Source organism: Rhipicephalus microplus, chromosome 4, assembly GCF_043290135.1.
Source record: "Rhipicephalus microplus isolate Deutch F79 chromosome 4, USDA_Rmic, whole genome shotgun sequence".
Taxonomy (NCBI): Eukaryota; Metazoa; Arthropoda; class Arachnida; order Ixodida; family Ixodidae; genus Rhipicephalus; species Rhipicephalus microplus.
The window spans coordinates 92,344,893-92,359,534 of record NC_134703.1 but is presented as its reverse complement, the minus strand read 5'-3'; positions in this window follow the sequence as shown (position 1 = coordinate 92,359,534).

Sequence of the window (14,642 nt, the reverse complement as noted above, 5' to 3'; positions counted from 1 at the left end):
TTTTATGACAAGTGCAATAACAAGTGCACCACTTTGAAATGCCACCGCGACGAACTTAAATTGCCTGCACATGCACGAAGTTGAAGTTTCCCTAAATGACAGGTACACTTTAAAGAAACTGAATAAATGACAGCATACGTACATTTCTCTGTGCTACGAGCTTAGGCTGTTATGAGCAACAGTCTGCATGTTGTTCGGACTTAATGAGAACTTGTTGTTGGACGTCGGGAGTACTTAAATGCCTGTATTTTTCGCTAGAGAGACGAACGTATGAAAGGTGTGCGCCTGTCTAGTGTTTTCTTATGTCTTCGTTTTTTTGTATTGCGAAAACTCTGTTGTTCCGACTGCCCACAGCTATCAGCCCAGCACTGGACTCAGTGTGCAGTGTTCCACCATGCAATCTTTCTGCCGGCGTTACACCGTAACCGGTGTTTAGCTCAGAAAGAAGAAATTCCGGGTGCAGCGCCAACGTTCGCGTGCACGGCAACACTAAGTTCTAACTTTCTCGGTGTTTTCGAACGGTCATCAAAAAGTGTTCAGATTTTGTTTTTCTTTTCTTTTAAAGCTCAAAAAATGTTACTCCTAAAGAATATGCTAGCGCACGTCGTCTTCTTCACCTCGCGTACTCCCACAACAGCTTCGTGGGGCTCGTTTGCTAATGGGGCTACGTGTATACGTTTATTTCATACCAATCAAATCCTTTTTTTTCACGCAATTCAGCACGCATCCCCGCATTTAAAAGGCAGAACTTCTAAGACCAAGGAGAAAAGTGCTATTTGAATATTATTTGAGATGTAAATGCCACATAACTATGTCCTTAAATTTTGGTGCAAGTGCTATAAGACCGGTAGTGCAACTTAGTCTGGAGTCCCGACCAACACCTCCCTCATGTGTGCTTTCTTTGTGTGATGGCTCGGCACTACACAACTTTATTTCAAGTGCATGTGCGCAAGTACACCTGAGGACTCTACGCACTTTGCTCCAGCCAACTTAGTACTTTCATGTGATACAATTGAAACCTGACTTGCATCGGTAATATATAATGTAAGACCGTGTTTAAGCAATCACCCGACCAATTTAAATTCGAAGCACGTTTTAGCCAACTTCGGCAACTTTGAGTGTATCTGTTTATGTATCTATGTAGCCGACTACGACTATAGCTATCCTGGCCATTTCGGTAATGGTATCTATACCAAAATATGTATGGCATAACACGACTGTATACCGAGCATAAGCGACTAGTATTAACAAAACATCATGACATGTAAGTCAAGAATGTCGTGATTTACATTTTATGATCATGCTCCTCCTGTTGTGGTTATGTTCACAAGGCACATTTAAAAACATGTACGGTATAACATGACTGCGTGGTGAACATCAGTGATAGACCCTAACGTGGAGATTATAACATACATGTAATGTAAGTCATGACTACACGCCACGCTCATGGTGCGCTTGCGGTCGTTTCGCTAGCGAAGGTAAATGACGGCGGCAAACGTGGTAATGATGATACGTGTAATATGTACAAACATGACTACATGCCATGCTCATGCTGCAGTCGCGGCTGTTTCTCCAGCTTAACATATACCAAACTTGGTAGCACGTGACGCGAATAGGCGACAAAGGTAAATGACAGGTCTAGACATGATAATCGTGGCATGCGTGTCATGTAAAATATGACTACATGATACGCTCATAGTGCGTTCATGGCCGTTTTACTAGCTCCACATATAAAAAATTTAGTATGTACTGACGTGGATAGATGACCACGGTAATGACACATCCAAACATAATAATCTTAAACATAAAGTCATGTACGGCATAGTTCACGTGTACCTCGTAACGTCGTGCTAATTTTCAAGCGACATATACTCTTCCTTATTCGTGTTTCGCATATCATTGATTGCCTGTTAGCGCACCCCGCATGTCTTTATCTCAACCATTGCTGAAGCGATAATTTATTTTTGTGCCTGTAGCTCTCTTTTTGGCACTCCTAAAACACTTAGATGACCGTTCTCCACGTTCGCATTCAACTTGCACAGATTCAAAACGTGTAGCATATATTTTTGAAGTTTTGAAGCTACACAAAGCCATATTTTGTCAGCAACTGATAAAATATTCTAAATTCTAGGTATCGTGTTTAGTCAAACATTAGCGAAACGGAAAATCTGCTGCAAAGCTTATCTCGTTTTTGATGCGCTCTATCGAACTGGAGAAGTAACATTCTTGAAACAGAACCAGTCGTTTGTTCAGGTCTAGGGTCCTGACATGGCTTCTGGGAGTGAAAATCCAAGCTGAACGATTGACTGATGGTAAATGTATTTTGCCTCTTTATAATTACAGCTAGCCATTAGCGAAAGCTTATAGTAACAGCTTGGGTAACGGCTTGGGTAGGTATGGTGATACACTATGAAAATGTATGTTCAGTTGAAAAACGAACTGATGATATACAGACTACCACCTTCGTGCACCAGATGAGGCAGCACAAAAAAACGGCAGTCTTTGTAGTTTGAACTGCATTCTTCTCATTCCCTCTGAATACTGCATGAACAGAGAGCAAATCACATCATTTAGAAAAAGAGAAGCTACTAGATGTCTCCATTACAGAGAGATAGGTTCGAATTTTAGTGCTCGGCTTTCGACGCTTACTTCATGCAGTGGTTCAAGTCACTTAATTTGCCTAAAACCTATCTTTTCCCACCTCCACTTTTTTACATCTTAACGTGCATCATTATTTTTTTGAAAAAAAAATAGAAGAACTTCTTTCAGGGAATGCATAAGAGTTTAGGATCTACATTAGTCGATACAAAGAAATTTACGACCAGACAGCTTTAGCCCAAGTGATGTGCTATTTTATACTTCGAGCCGTGCACCATTTAGCACTAGGCTTTCGCCTCTCGCGTGGAAATACGTTTCCGTCTTCATACATTGTATTTTGAGCAATAATCGTTTGTCACAAAAGGAGAGCTACTGGGAAGATACGTAAAAGAAAAAAAAAAGCAAGACGGCCTGACCTTAATATAAAGAAAAACCGAAAGTAGTCTTGGTTGGGTAAGCTTGAACTATAGTCTGTTTGGAACTCTCGGTCCAAGAGACACGACCTATAGAAGGAGAGGTCACCAAGCACCACGAAAACAGTGTACGAATTTTCGGTTGAGTTTATAAGGTTGTTAATCTCATATTAACTTCACAGTTATGACTGAGGAATATATATAAACTGCCACTCATAATATAGCTTACCATTTCGGAAAGCAGACTAGCCGTAAGAGAAGCAACTGTTTTGTTTGGGCTCCTACTGTTTATATAAAAATTGGTTCTGGTTCGGCACACTAATTCACTTTTAACAACAACCGTTATTATATTACCCTGATGGGTATGTCGATTATTTATAATCATTTCAATGGCTTACTACATCCCTTTCTTTCCCTCTTTCTTTCTTTCTTTTCTCTTCTCTCTATTTTTTATTTGTATCTTTTTATCTTTCTGGCTTTTTTTTCTTTTGTATTTCTTAATCTTTCCCTTCACGTTTCTTTTCTTTATTTTGCCATTTCTGTCTCTTTTGTCTTTCTTGACTTGTTTGTTTATTTCGCTTTCACATGGTGGTCTAATGGTTATGGTGCTCCACTGCTGATTCGCAGGTTGTGGGATCAAATCTCGGTTGTGGCTGCTGTAGTTTTGATAGAGGAGACAAGGCTTCAGGCACGCGTGCTCAGATTTAGGTGCACGTAAAGTGCTGATTCATAGCACATTCATATCATTATCGATTAGGTGATAGAGAAATGCTGAAAATACACGCAAGCACTAAACATGGTCTGTATAGATTACGAGAGAGCATCTGATTCAGTAGGGATATCAGCGGTCTTGCAGAGACTGTGAAATGAGGGCGATGACAAAGCAAATATGAACATCCCAAAAAACTTCACAAAGAATTAACTGCCACCATAGTTCTCCACAAAGGAAGTGACAAAATACCAATAAAAAGGGTGTAAGATAATGAGATATGATCTCTTTTATGTTAGTTACCACGTGCTTATAGAAGGCTTTCAGAGGCCTAGAATGGGAATAGTTATCAATACGAGTGAATGAAGAGTGCCGTAGTGACCTGCGCTTCACCAACGGTATTGCATTGCTGAGAAACTCAAGGAACGATTGGCAATTTGTGATTACTGAATTAGATGAAAATATCAGGAAGGTAAGTCTTAGAACTAACCTGTAGAAAATTAAAGTAAAAAACCAGTGCTTCGAAATGGGTGGCAGTGCACTTGAAGTTGTAAAATATTATGTCTGTTTAGGACAGTTAGAAACCGCGGAGCCAAACCACGAGTCTGAAGTATCAGGATAATAAGAATGAGGGGAGTACATTTGGCAAGCATTCTCAAATCATGAATGGTAGATTACCACTATTCCTCAAGTGGAAGGTATGTAACAGCTGCATCTTACAGGCAGACACCTACGGAACAGAAACCCGGAGTATTACAAAGAGGGTTCAACCTCAGTTGAGGACGACGCACTGAGCAATAGAAAGGAAAATGACTGGTTTAACACTAAGGTACAAAAAGAGAGCAGATTATCAGGAAACAAACAGGTATAAAGGATATCATAGTTCGAATCAAGGAGAATAAACGGTCATGGGCAGGGCACGTAGCGTGAAAGTAAGATAACCACTGGTAATTAAGGATCATAGACTGGATTCCGTGAGTGGGCAAGTGGGAGAAGGGGAGACACAAAGTTCGGCAGGCAGATGGGATTTTTGCGGGTATAATGTGACAGAAGCAAGCACATGACTGCTTTTACTGGTGGAACATGGGAGAGGCCTGTGTTCTGAAGTAGGCGTAGTCAAGATGATGATGCTGCTGCTGCTTCTGCTGCTGATGATGATGAAAGTGCTCAATACAATAAAGTCCTGAAGGTCATGACGCGTGTTGACAAAGGGACGCATCTTCTTGCTTCCTTGTCCTCTCCACTCTGTGTAGCCCCGCCGCGGTGGTCTAGTGGCTAAGGTACTCGGCTGTTGACCCGCAGGTCACGGGTTCGAATCCCGGTGCGGCGGCTGCATTTTCGATGGAGGCGGGAATGTTGTAGGCCCGTGTGCTCAGATTTGGGTGCACGTTAAAGAACCCCAGGTGGTCGAAATTTCCGGAGCCCTCCACAACGGCGTCTCTCATAATCATATGGTGGTTTTGGGACGTTAAACCCCAGATATCAATCAATCAACTCCAACCTGTGTAGTTCACAACGCAATAGGTAGTATGAGAGAAGAGAGAGAGAACGCTTGAAGCGTGCGACAAATGCCTTCTATTCCACTCGTACTGGCTGCCCATCAACTCTGTGTGTGTCTGCCTTTTTCTCGTGTCCCCTGCTTTCGCTGTATTTTCTTCAATTAACTTGAACGAACCGACCCAGATATAAACTTTTTGCTTGAAGGAATCTTCAAACTTTTGCGGTAGTCGCTTCTTGATGCGAAAAGTTGTTTTTTTTTCAGTCACTTGACAATTACTTGAGAATGTCTGGCCGGGCTCCTCTAACTACAGTTTTTTTTTCAAATCTATCGAAACTAGCGGAATGCAATTTCGTCGAACAAAATTTTTCGACTACACTCGGGTCACTTGGGCCTGTTTATTGTGGAAGGTTAGCAGCTCAGCGACTTACATGCAGCTGTTGTGCTCATCCGTTATTCACCGAAACCCGTGGGGCATGAAGCAAGCGGATAGTTGATGCGTGTTTGGCATAGGCAAACAGTGGTGCTATACGCTCCCTGGTTAACACATTCCCGAGGCTTCACTGACACAAATGGGTTCCCACAAATGCAGGGCCTATGCACGTTGGCTCATTGAAACTCACGAGCTAGAGCATCGTCTCCTTTCTACGCACAGTCAATTCATTTCCTTCTCGAAAGCATAAAATTCGGTAGCTGACGCCTATTCGCCGTCAACGCCTCTTCTGTCAAGACCTAGACAAAGGCGCCAATGAATTAGAGACGCCAGTGAATCAGCTCTAGTTCGTGCGTGTGTATTAGCGCTAAAGTATTTGTTCCTCTGGAGTGGCTTTCAGCCACGTCACTAGCGGGTTATCAGCCGTCATTTACTTCAGTGCAAGAATCGCAGAGTAAACAATGACTTTTAACCACAGTAAGTGCGGCAAAACTGAACGACTATACAATTGCTCCCAGCATGGTATTTGTAATTCTGGAATCGAACTTAACAATTCTACGCCGGAGATGCGCAAACAAACAGCCACGCCTGGTGTCATTGTTGAGCTACTGGATATTTATACTGTGACATCACATGAGCCGTAGGTTAGACGGTGGTGTCAAGCACTTTATTCAGAAGTTATAATATTGTAGCGTTTATGAACAAACCTATCGCTAGCGGTGTAAATACACTTGATTTGAATGCATCCGTTTGTTCAAAGTTTGACGCGCACACTCCTTACATCTGCGCAGCTGAACAACACTGCATGCCTTCTATGTGTGCCTCTTCGACACATGAGGGACAACGGAAAGCGTTCATGAAGAAACATTTGCGGAACAATGAATATATTGCGTAATATCGCATCTTACGTATACTAAAGAAACAAAAATAAGCTTGGTTCCTTTCAGATAGTACTTAAACTCGCAGCAGGAATAAAGGTAGAACTCTTTTATCTTTCATGCCCATTTTAAGGCTACAGATATCTTTTAGTTCTTTAGAAAATAGCCGGTGATATGTTCAAAACTATATAGTGTCAAAGTCGTATCACAATTTCTGCTAGTGTATATATACACCTTCCTATAACGCCCCGATTCTGCTATCAACGTGTATAACTGGTAGCCTAGCTTGTTGTTATTGCTTGAGATCTGATAATTTTAGACTACGTGAGCATTAGAAACACTAGGAAAGCATAGCTACGGCTCCCTCTAGCACTCTATGTACCATTTGTATGTTATACTTGCCACGTTAGTAAATGTTTATAGCGCAAGGCTTGACGCCGCCGAATACATGCAAGGCTTCTATACAAACGATCTTATTCATGCTTCCACTCTTATTCTTGCATCCTCAGCTGCTTTGCGTCTGTGCTTCCGGGTTCGAGGAGAACGGATGTTTGCGAACGGCGTCCTCTGGGAGCACGCAAAACATCATTGCCCAGCCTCAAGAGGCTTTATCGAGTGCTGAAACCTGGTGTTGGTTCTTTCAAGCGCCGTCGCATTCCAGTGATTTGGGTCAGGACGTTCCTATATGAACGGTTGTTCGGGCGCTAGCAAATGAGGTCGTGCTGTTATTTTTTTTTGTTACGAGGATACAATAAATGTTTTTGACACGTCACTGTTGGCCTAAAACGATGGTCTTTATTTTCACTCTCAAAGCATTGTTTTTACAGTTAATAAAGCCATTAACTAACCTAAATACGACCAAGTGGTAACAGCTCCAAAAAGTCATGACATTAGGGTAGATCAGCGTCAGCACAAAAGCAACCTATAAGTTAAGCAGTTCTTATAATTTCTAAAGGACGTGGAGAATGGGTAAACTCATCATCTCATGCCGCAGTGAAGTTTCTCAATTAGAATGCATGCCTTAATACCTATACGCAGGTCGCGGATGGAAAAACGACAGTTGGTTGAGTATGACATGCCTGACGTAACTTGTTTATCTCTGTGCCGCCAGCGCTTCATTATAAAACTACACGGACTTAATCAGCATGCCGCAGTTGCGCTGGTATTGGGCTGAGTAAAATTATACCTGACCACTGCATTCCTGAAACCTGAATACGGAAGTTCGAATTTACTAGGACAAGAACTCGGTGTTATGGAGTATGGGCACGAACGTGGTCGGTAGTCGCTGCCTATGCGTCGATGTTCGGCTACAGTCATCCGCGCAAGCTCATTACGGCCGCGAATTAGACACCGCATACGCGAGGGGGTTCCTACTGGAATGCGACCACAGCTATATCTTTGAACTGGCTAGGGCATATAGTACAAACCACAACCACTGACCTAAAGGTTTCGTAATAAGATACGTAAACCAGGAAGTATCCTGCTTAAAAATTCCGACACAGTATGAACTTTTCCGCACGATGACTGAAAAACGTGTGGTAAACAGTAGGAGAATATTTCGCCCTATAAAGATTGTATTCATTGTCTCCCTGCGTTTGAGGTGTGCGAAAATTAAAGCACAGGATGAGTGCAACGAAGACGCAACAGGAGTCGGCATGAAACTCAGAAAAGAGGAAATTACAACTCTAAGAAATTAATATAACGTCACAACACTTGTCACAGATTTACGACACGAGGCTCTGCGGCGTCATGCTGGCTCTATGAAGCACAGCTATATTAAAGAAGCACCGAAGAAGCAACTCGACAGTTTTGACAAACCACAAGAAGCTGAGGCTTAACTAGTGGAACACGTGACGAAGTATTTATTAGATTTTTTTGTATTCAGTCGTACAAGGCTGGCCTCACTATTCTTATGATGCTCAAAAAACGCGTAATACCATGGTGCACAGATATTTGTCTGCTTACAGCTGTTGGGCCAGCATAAGTGGTGTATAACGTGTTGAGCAATATCTTCGAGTATGTGTTACGCCGTCTTATGGTATGGAACACCAAATAATTCCTTTTTTACTGATTCCTTCTTGTTGTTGCTTTTTCTGGATTCCACGACGGATGTGTTTTTAACGACGCATTGACACTTGGGTAACCGGTATATAGTTTAGATCACCATTAGTTGAACTATGTCTGGCCCTATAGATTTTTTAGGAGGTTACTATGTATAGGCTGCCTGATACCCCCGCCTTTTTGGCCATTCAAAATGTCTCCTCCACAAGCACGCTAAGATAATGAATTGTTTAATGTATTTTTGTAATGATTTTTTTGCTCTGCGTACAAAACTAGGGTGCTATGCAAGATAGTCCGATTTTGTCAAAACTGACAGTCTTTGCAAAATCGAACGGCGCCTTTCGAACGAGCTAGCAGTACAAAAAGGTCAAGTAACTCTCAGCACGCGCTGGGTTCAATTGGTTACGCTGGGTCCAGTTGGTTCCATGACACTTATTTGGATATTGACCAAAGCCGTTTTAAGTAATACCTATGGTAGGCCCACAATGGTAGGCCCACAACAACCCTGCTATGCACAAAGCTTGAGATTGATTGGCACTCGAAGCAAATGTTTTGTATTACGTAGATGTTTCAGAATATTGCGCCATAGACATGATGATTTTCTACTGACAACTAAGAAAGCCGACATCGGCGTCAACGACAAAATTTCTCCAAAATGAGCTCTTCTAGGATATCACGTTAAGGTATTAAAAGTGTAATGAGTGAAGCAGTAACCTTGGTGTGCATATATTTACCTATGATAAGTGTCGGCGTGATATATCATTTCACGTTTTACAATGTGCTGTAGCCGAGATATGAACCCACGATTATCCTTGTTGCCAGGTGAAGCTACAGTTTTGCACTACTCAGCGTGTGGATAACGGTGAATTCCCCAGCAGGCCTGGCCGAAGTAAAGAGTTAGATGAGAGAAAATTGCACAATGTGAGTGAAAATATAAAGAAACAAAAAAAAACGAAAGAAAGGGATAAAAACAAAGGAGGAAGATGACAAATCAAGAGAGAAAGGAAACGATCAAGAGCAGAAGTAGGAAACAGAAAGAAGGAAGAATTAAAAAGTGATAAACAGAAATTAACAATGAAAGAAACAAAGAATGAAGAAAATAAGAAAAGTAGGAAAGAAAGAAAGAAAGAAAGAAAGAAAGAAAGAAAAGCAGTATATATCACACGTAGACGTAAAGCGTTTCTTGCCGCCATTTTCCCAATTCAACGAAGCCTTCTAACGAGACCTACCTCCTCATTTTTTTCTTCTTTTTTTTTGCAGCTGCGTGACATGATAGCCTCGTGCGGCAGTGTGCGGGCACTCGTATGTCTGCAATCGAATAATGTTCCCATAGTTACGCATGGTCATCCGTGATGCTTCATCGAATTATGTTGCGTTAGTGTGAGCCCTCATGTAGTTAACAACGTTCTTTTGCGTCATTTACAACGTAGGCCTGTGCTTTGTGTAAGGGGCGTTATCTAGGCGCACAGGCATTAAGCTAATCAAAAGCGCGTTGAGTGCGTTGGCTTGTATTGACAAGCCTTTTGCACCAGTCACAATGCTACGGCCTCAAAGCAATGAAGTAACGCAAACAGGCTTAATGTTCCTATCGCGTGCTGTCGGCTTCATGACGCATAGTGCTTGCCTGACATTCGTCGTTAACATTCCAATCGATTTGAGCCCCTGCAGATACTCGTGTCACTGTTGCGATGAAAAAAAAACGTCCACCTGTTTTGCCATTTTTACAGGTACCATTGTAGTTAAGTGCGAATTGATGAACTACTACGTTTAGTTTGCTAGGTACTCGTACAATTACAGAAAAAAAATATTCTTCTCATTTTTTCTATAGGTTAGACATTTTTCTGGCTCTCAACTGTGTATACATGCACTCAGACACATATTCTCTCAGAGTTGTTGAGAGCAGGACTTCGTACGCCGATGCCATCTGCGCCTCTTTTTTGGCGTTAGCTGTATACTTCTGTTCATGTTTTATTTGTATACAAAGAGCTAGCTTGTGGTACAAAGATTTTCACGGTGTTTATCTCTGCGCAATTTTCAAAGAAAACGGCAGCTGAAACGGCCGACGGGTAACTATATAGACAGGCGTCAGTAGGACTGTCATTCTGAAACACGTCAATTTTTGCCGAGTTTGGCGTTACTCTAGGTTACTAGAGGCGCAAACACATGCGGTGAAGTTTATTGTTCCATCTCACAACGAGATGAGTAGTTTAGAAGTAATACTGGAACAGCCAATAGTATACAACCTCGCTAATAGATTGGGTTAATATCGAAAAAGACTATACAGAAGCGCTTGCTTAGCCGTCTTCTCTTTTTGTGTCTCGTGTTTTCATGCCCATATCTATTCTTAACTAATAGAGTTCAATTTCAGAAGCAGGCTATAGTTGCCATCTTAGTGCCTTGTTCATTTTTATGTGAGCGCATTTTTATAAAGCGTTGAAATTGTGAATGATTTTTGTTATTCTGTTTCGTTTCTTTTTCATAATATATTTCATTTTTTTGCAACCCATCAGCGGAATTTCTCACTTAATTTATAAAACGCGAGAAATGAGGTTCATATCATTCAGTCTCAGGAAAGGAGACTGAATGAATTTCATTTAGTGTCGTTCCGCCTCAAAAAATGAAAGTCTGTAACTGATTTTGCTGGTTAACTGAGAAGGGTGTTCACGTAATGCTTATCCGTATCTCAAGATACTTAATGCTAACTAATGTATTACTCCCGACCCTGCTTAAATTCACAGTAAGTCACAGCAGTTATGACCACTGGCCAGTTAACTTCTTAAAAATAGGAATACACGCATCATGCTCAGTTTGATTCCATTAGACCGCGCTTGAAGTGAGTGCCATTGTGGGAACATGAGAGAATAATTGTGTTTGAACTTTTTCTTTGCTTATAGCTAACGGTAGAAGAACAGTGGCGTCGTTATTGCCTTCTCTTAGAGTGTGACCTTGTTGTTCTAACCTGAAGGGCTAATTTGATTCTACGCTGTCTGAGTCGTACGCGTGCAGCTGACGTTTTCGGATACACAGTCGCGAGAATTGGAGTTCTGCATCAGGTGTGCACGTAATCAAACAAAGGAATCTAGTACGCCCTTCTTTTTTTATAGTTCTCTTTATTCCGAGCACAAATAAAGTAGCATTCAAGCGAGCATTCGCCACATATATCTCATTCCTTCCAAAGCTACATTATTTCGTTTGAAGTGCGCCCCTCATTTCCTCAAGAGAAATGCTGTTAAAGTACTGGAAGAAAGACTGCTTCATCGGCCCTTCTGCCCTTTCCGCGAGAGTACTCAACGTTAGGAAACAACTCCAAGGACAAACAAAGATAAAGCGATTTTACGTGATCTCAAAGTCAACATAAAGCAGCAGCGAGCAAACGCTCGAGCTTTTTTAGCATAGCTTTCATGACTGCTCTAGTCAAAGAGCAATTCAATCTCTATTGGTTTTATTTCGCTGTTGTAGCTGTCTGAGTGACTTATATGGCAGTGTTGATTTTTGTGTGACCCAATACAATCATTTTCATTATGTAAACTTTTATGAATCTATCGACCGAGGACACACAGCAGCCGGCCCCTTCTTGATTAGGAGACATGGGTCCAAGCATTGGGAACGTGTGACCGCCTTTATACAACCTCAACAGAAGATCTGCCCCCAGTCTCGACAGTGTAAGAAACAAGATGCTCCTCAATTCGGAAGACGATTCCATAGAAGAAATCACAAAATACTTAATATGTGCAAGAAAGTTGAAGTTACTCGCAAATGGGACTACTGACTGCAGTAAACATGCTTCTTCTGCTTAAATTGACAGTAATATAATAACCACCGTACCTAAAAAGATGTTCTTGTAAATACTTGACCGCGTGATGTTCAACAGGAGGCGAAGTTCAAGTTCGGCATCGATAAAACGTTACAAGCCACTGGTTTTCATGTCGAAGTACATTAACACTGAGGTCTCCGATGACTATATCATCGGCACATCATGTAGGCACGCCGTGTGGAAGTTCTGCAACAAGAAGTTCATGACGTGAGCCCGCAAGGTTCGTGGTAAACGGTCGCGACGACGAAGCCGTGTGCTGTTTTAATGGCACAACAGTCACAAAAACTCGTATTGGGCCACGGGCTGAGTTCGTCCATTTAAAGTGGTAGTGGCGGTGAACATTTAACGCGAACCGAATTAACGGGCGCTGAAATTGATGCAGGTGATTTTTCGTGTTGCTTCTGAGTGAAATTTGAGCCAGAGACATTAAAAAAGTGCCCATTTCATTCAACTGTGTGTGCTTCAGTGAACCCACCCTTGTAAGAGGGGTGGGATCACTAAGCACTAAACCCTGATCAAGCCACCAGACACATCAGTGTTCAGAGAAAACAGGTGTGGCTAGTCCAATGAAAGTCAATACTTTGTTCAATAATTTTTATTTCAATTCCTTTAACAGCAAGCCAGTGGCCCATGATGTATATACATAGCTCGCCACTAGTGTGATGGACAGTATCAGTGGCGTGGTCAACTTGGTGAATGCACTGCACTCAACAGCGAGGGATCACAAGTTCAAATCTCCGGTGGGTGCCTTGGAATTTTCTTCTGATCTATTTTTCCTTGGGATTTTTACAGATATATACATAGTTTTCAATATCCAGGACATGATGGCCGCGGGGACAGCAAAAATCAGCCGAAAGTGTCTATATATTTGTTATCGCAATAAAGCCAATACGACTTTCCTTTTCAACGCTGAATCTTGCTGGAAGAATACAGATTCAGCACGGTGCAGACATCACAGCACACTATACTTGCGTTAATGCGATGGATACGGAGTTGCTGATATGGCACCTCAGCAGAAACCAGCTGACGCTGCTCGGCGAGACCCAGAGGGTAACGGGGACCCCGCATTTGTGGTTTGTGCGGGAAATGCGTAGCTTCGCCAGCTGCTTTGCTCCACCTTATTCTACGTCGATAATGACCTCCTTGCTGGCCGGGGCATATATTTCCGCCTTGACTAGATACAAGATTCCGCATTTTTTCGTACCTTCACTGTCTCCACATTAGGTAGTCTAGTCCAGCGTATACAACTCTGTCTTTCATTCTGTTTTGTCGTATAATCACGTGGTAGCCGTTCAGTCACTTTACTGGGTCTTTGAGGGTTCAGCCAAACTTTCTGACATCTGTACCTCTTGCAGTTTGCTTCAATATTTAGTCTGGTTGAGTTGACGAATTAGATTCGAGTAGAGTTGGTTAAGTCGACGAATCTAATTTGACGAGTTGACCACTACCCACGGACGGGTATGGGCCACTGGTATGCGGGAATGTGCCACTGGTGACTGACACTTAGCATCAACCTAAAAACGGCAACACACATGCATATTTTTAGCGCGTGAATGTTAAAAAACAGTCGACATCGGCAGCGTTGACCTGATCAATGGGAAAAATACCTGTCAGGGTTCCAGCAGAAAGCAATCCTCAACATTCTGCGCGGAAATCGAGCGTTCTAACACAGAGCTACGCCAGGTCTTGGAACTGCTTTTATAATAGGCCCTAAAGTTCGTGAAACGTCAGTTGGGGTTGTGGTTGCTGGCTATCAGTTTCTATAAAGCTTACATAAGTACTCTTTTGATGTACCCGTCACAGTTGGTTTACGTCAATTGTAGTTGGGCGCCGTGCGCTGGACTATGTTTCTGTAGCAGTGTTCAGGGCTGCCATCCTCGAGAGCACCAGCACTTCCTATCACCTTATCGCTTCAGGTGTTGCTAACACTGATGTTTCTCTTGGCGTAGTTGTGCAGGTTCAAGCAACTGGGTATAGAAACACCTGCAATTCTTGATTATTCGTTTGTGCATGCAACATGTATACATATATTTTAGAGTTCTCACTCAATACAAAAATTGCAACACGTCCACCTTTCCTCTTAATGCTTCGAATATTGTCTATATCTAAGGTATGTGGTATCCCCCGAAATTTTATAGTATTGGGGCGTATGTACTTAATATGTACTTATTATGTACTCCAATGAAAATGTTGCATTTTCGACCTACGCCCATGACTCTATGGATCGTACCCTTATTT